Raw genomic sequence first — 5484 nt, 5'->3', positions numbered from 1 at the left:
TAATGCACTATGCCCAGGTAAGGTCTCAGGCATTCACATGCTCTTAGGCCAAGGGAAGAATTCACCCAAACAACCTTTTCCCCTGTGATTTTCCTAAATAATAGCCCTCATTTTTCCTTTTTTTAACTGTGATTTCCCCAAACTGTCATTTCCCCCCTTTTTTCTAAATACATTTTAATTTTCTTCTTTTATCTTTCTCTTCTCCCTATCTTTTCTCCTTTTCCTTCTCATTCTCCTTATTCTTCTTTCTATTTTCTATTAAAGGTTTTCATTACTCCTTGATGGCACCACTTGACAGAATCAACATTCCCCACATGACCAAGAAGCTCTTCCAACCCTATTTTGCTTCATCAATAACAGCCAATCTTGGTATACACACACACTCACCAAGAAAAATAAGCACCTAAAAAAAAAAAAAAAAGAAAAACAAACTCCTAAAAGTGAACAACATCAAACTCCAACAGAAATTTTAAGTGAAGAACAAGGGTCTGGAATTAACAGAAAAAGAATTCCGAAGAAGTTTAGGTACCTTCACTGTATAGAGATAGAATTCAAAAGAACAGCAGAAAAAAATAGAAAAACTTGAAATGGTACAAGGACAAGTACAAAATAAAATTCCACAAGATCAATAATAAGATAAAAGAATTAGACAACACTTTAAAATACCAGAGCAATATGATTAAAGAAATGTACATGAGAATTAGGAGACTTGAAGACAAATCTTTCTTCTCCAATCTGTGAGAGATATAATTAACAAAAAGATTAAAAGTGAAGAAAGTCTAATCTAAGAATTACGTGAGATAATATCAAAAGTAACAGCCATGTGTCCTTGAGACTCCAGAACAGGAAGCAATAAAAGTGCACAGAGAAAATAGTACAGAAAAGCCTGGAAGAAAATTTCCTAACTTCATAAAAGAGGAAACAATAACTATCCAGGAAGCTGAGAGAACTTCAAACAGCATAGACACCCCCTCAAAAAAACTATCAAGACATATAATAGTCAAGTTCTCCAATATCAAGGATATGTTGTGAATCCTAAGAGCAACTGGAAAATAAAATAGAATACTCACCTAGAAAAGGAAAACCAACAAAGATAAGCACTTATTTCCTAGCAGAAACCATGCAGACAAGAAGGCAGTGAAATGACAGATATAGTCTTGAAATACAGAACTGCCAACCAAGAATCCAATATCCAGGGGGGAAAAAGTTCTGTCAAAGATGAGAGGAAAACAAGGACATTTCCAGTTAAGTGCATATTAAATAAATTTGTAAAAACAAGGCCACATGACAATGTAAGATATAAAAAAAGTCAGTAACTTAACAAGGGTTCGTGAGGAGGGTAGGCAGGAGAGGGAGGGGGAAGAAATGGAGAGCTGATATCAGGGGCTTAAGTGGGAAGAGAATGCTTGAAAATGATGATGGCGGCATATGTGTAAATGTGCTTGACACATTGAAGGAATGTATTGATTGTGATAAAAGATGTAAGAGACCCCAATAAAAGTCTTTTTAAAAAAAGACCACAAATACAAAAAGTACTAAGGAGAGTTCACAGGGCAGGTAATCAGCAACAAAAGATTACAAATCTGAGATCAGCATTTAAAATAAAACCACCTAGAAATCACCACACTGAAAGCAGAATTCAAATCAGCCTAGAAATAAAGGGGGGGGGGGTGAATTAAACAAGCAAACAAGAAACTAAGCACACATAAAATGATAGCAACAAGCCAACACATATCAATAACATTGTATGTTCATGGTTTAAATGTACTAGTCAAGCGACAACGAGTCACACACTGAAAAGGAAAACAAAACCCAACAATATGCTGCTTACAAGAAACAGAGACACAAAACTAAAAATAAACTATAAATCAAAAGATGTAAAAATTACATCATTCTAATGGCAACCAACAAAAAGCAGGAATGAGAGCATTAATTTTCAATGAAATATACTTCAAGGAATAATCCATCATGAGAGACAAAGAAAGGGAGTGTCTAATAATTTAAGGGACACGAGAAATAAAAAATATATTTATAAGAAATATATATGCACCCAACCAAAGACCCTCAAGTATGTTCATCAAATTATTTTATAATGAAAGAGATAAATAGAAAATACCACAGAAAAAAAATAGATCGTCTGGAGTGGGAAAGGAACTGACCCACCACACCACATCCAGAAGGAAGCTGAAACAAAAGAAGGAGAAAGGACGTAGTGGAGTACACCTGGGTCCACCAAGCCCAAAGTTGATATACCAGCTAGAAGGGCCCGTCATACAGAGAGGACCATTCAGCTGACCACACTACGAGATACAACATCCTGCACCAACACATGGCCCTACATGGGACAGCACCTGAGACACAATGGGGGATGGGCGACTGAGCTGACCCCGCCACACTGAGGCAAACACTGGGGGCGTGCAATGGCGCAGCGGAGGAAGCAGAGCAGAGGGAGCCCGAGGGAGTATAAAGGATGATCTACAGGCCAACGAAAGGACCTTGAACTACTAGCAATTTTTCTTTTAATATTTGCTATCTTTTTGCTTAGTCTTTTTTAATTTGTTTTGTTTTTTACCTTGTAAATTTTGTATGTTAGTGGCTTTTCTGCTTATCAGCGTGTCGATGTCGCTTCTGTCAAAGCCATGTTCTTATGGGCCACTTGGGTACAGTCAAAGTTATATCCATTTGTATGCACATATTACTATGTCAGCAGGTCCACCTAGACAAGATAGGCTGGACAAATAATGAGAGAAGAAAACAACAGGACCAACGGTCCTGGAGAGACATGAGAGCGTGGGAGGTAGGGGAAGGGAGGAGGTGTCGCCCAACACAGAAACAAGGGAACAGCGAATGGTTCTAAACCAGAGGAGGGAGGGGAGGGGAGGGGAGGACTGGAAAGGAGTGACCAAGAGCAAGGTAACTGAGAGGAACTACTGAATCCAGAATGAAGGCCAAACATGGTAATGGGTCGGGAGGAAAGCGAAAGGAAATAGAGGAAAGGAGTAGGAGGCAAAGTGCATACAGAGAAGCCTAAATACAGACATGTACATATGTAAATATATTTATGTTTATGGGGGCAATAGATTTATATGCATATATTTATAGGTTCAGTAGTAGGGTAGCAGATGGACATTGGGCCTCCTCATGCATAATCCCCCAATACAATAGCACCTCGCCCTGCTAAGCAGCCATTGCAGGATACCCATCTTCCCGACATGATCACTGAAGACAGCCGTATGTGTAAGCAAATGTGGTGAAGAAAGCTGATGGTGCCCGGCTATCAAAAAAAGATATAGCGTCTGGGGTCTTAAAGGCTTGAAGGCAAATAAGCGGCCATCTAGCTCAGAAGCAACAAAGCCCACAGAGAAGAAGCACACGGCCTAAGCGAACACAAGGTGTTGAATGGACCATGTAGCAGATACAAAGGAACAAAAACAATCATTGTGTGATCACCTTCCTCACATAATGGCTGAAGACGAAAGTGTGCATAAGCAAGTGTGGTGAAGAAGGCGGATGGTGCCCGGCTACTGAGAGATATAGCGTCTGGGGACTTAAAGGCTTGAAAGCAAACAAGCGGCCATCTAGCCCAGAAGCAACCGAGCCCACACGGAAGCAGCACACCAACATAGGTGACCATGAAGGACAGAGGAGACCAGGTCTCCAGCATCAAAGGTGGGGTGGTGGTGAGAATCACATCACCGTGAAAGAGGGGGAGTGCATGATGGGGACCCAAGGCCCACCTGTAGAGAGCTGAACACCCCTTCCAGAGGGGTAGTGAGGAGGAGATGGGCCACACAGGGTTCAGTGTAACAACAATGATACTCAAAACCTTCCTCTAGTTCCTGAACGCTTCCTCCCCTCCCAATCATCATGACCCCAATCCTACCTTGCCTTGCGGACCTGGTTGTACCAGAGGATGTACAGCGGTGCAGTGGGGATCTGAAGGCACAGGGAATCTAGGACAGATGAACCCTTCAACACCAGCGGTGGGAGAGGCGACACCAGGAGGGAAGGGCATGTAGAAAGGGAGAACCGATCTCGGAGATCTATGTGTAACCTCCTCTCTGGGAGATTGTCAAGGGGGAGGCGGGTGAGGGGAGACGCCGGGGAGTGTAAGATAAGATATAATAATTATTTATGAACTATCAAGGGACCAGGGGTGGGATCGGGGAGGGAGGGGGATGGGGGAAAAAATGGGAAACCGAGCTGATTCCAGGAACCCAAGTGGAAGGTGAATTATGAGAGTGACAAGTGCAATGAATGTATAAGGGTGCTTTGCTCATTTGATGTATGCACAGATTGTGATAAGAGCCTTATGAGCCCCAATAAAAAGATTTAAAAAAAAAGAAAGAAAGAAAGAAAATGATTAGGGCAAAGAATGTACGGATGTGCTTTATACAATTGATGTATGTATATGTATGGATTGTGATAAGAGTTGTATGAGCCCCTAATAAAATGTAAAAAAATAAAATAAAATAAAAGGAAGCATTGTCACAAAAAAAGATGAAATATATATGCACCCAACCCAAGACCCTCAAGTATGTTCATCAAATTCTTTTATAATGAAGGAGATAAATAGAAAATATAAAAATAATAGTAGAATAATAATAGAGTACTTGAACACACCATTTTCGAAAAAGGACATATCATTAGGAAAAAATCTCATTAGACCCAGGAGAACTACATAATATACTCAACCAACTTGAACTTCTAGACACATAGAGAGCCCTTCACCCAACAAAAGAACAGTATACCCTTTTCTCTAGTGCACATAGAACATTCTCTGGAATATGTCATATGTTAGAACAAGCAAGCCTTAATAAAAAATTTTTAATTAAGTTTTTACAATCCATTTTCTCAGATCCCAATGCTATCGAATTAGAAGCCAACAGTTGGAAGAGCAAAGGCAAAATAATAAAATCAATGGAAACTGAACAACTCACTGCTTAAAATCCACAAGGTAATTGATAAAATAATCACTGAAAAAAATTTCTTTGGAACAAATGAGAAGAAAAAACAACATACAAAAACATTTGGGACACAGCAAAATGAGTACACAGATGATAATTCATATTGTTAATTGCACAAAAGAAAAAAAAGAGAAACTCCAAATCAACACCTTAACCCACAATATACAAGAACTAAAGCAAGAACAAAAAAAATAAAATTTCAATTACCAGGAGAAAAGAAACTATACAGATTACAATAAGAAGTAAACATTTTTATACAGAAAAAGTACAAAGAAATCAGCAAGACAATAAGTTGGTTCTTTGAAAGATTTAACAAAATTGAAACTCCCCCTGGAGAACTTAACAATGGAAAATAGAAGATACAAATATAAAGAATTCAATAATCATAACAGATTAGAATAAAATTAAAACGTAACTACAAAAATTTTACTCCAACATATCTGAAAACCTAGATGAATTGTACAAATTTCTAGAAACACGCTATCTACAAAAATTAACACAAACTGATGTAGAAAAC

Source organism: Tenrec ecaudatus, chromosome X (assembly GCF_050624435.1).
Source record: "Tenrec ecaudatus isolate mTenEca1 chromosome X, mTenEca1.hap1, whole genome shotgun sequence".
Taxonomy (NCBI): domain Eukaryota; kingdom Metazoa; phylum Chordata; class Mammalia; order Afrosoricida; family Tenrecidae; genus Tenrec; species Tenrec ecaudatus.
Note: the sequence above shows the minus strand (reverse complement) of the source record.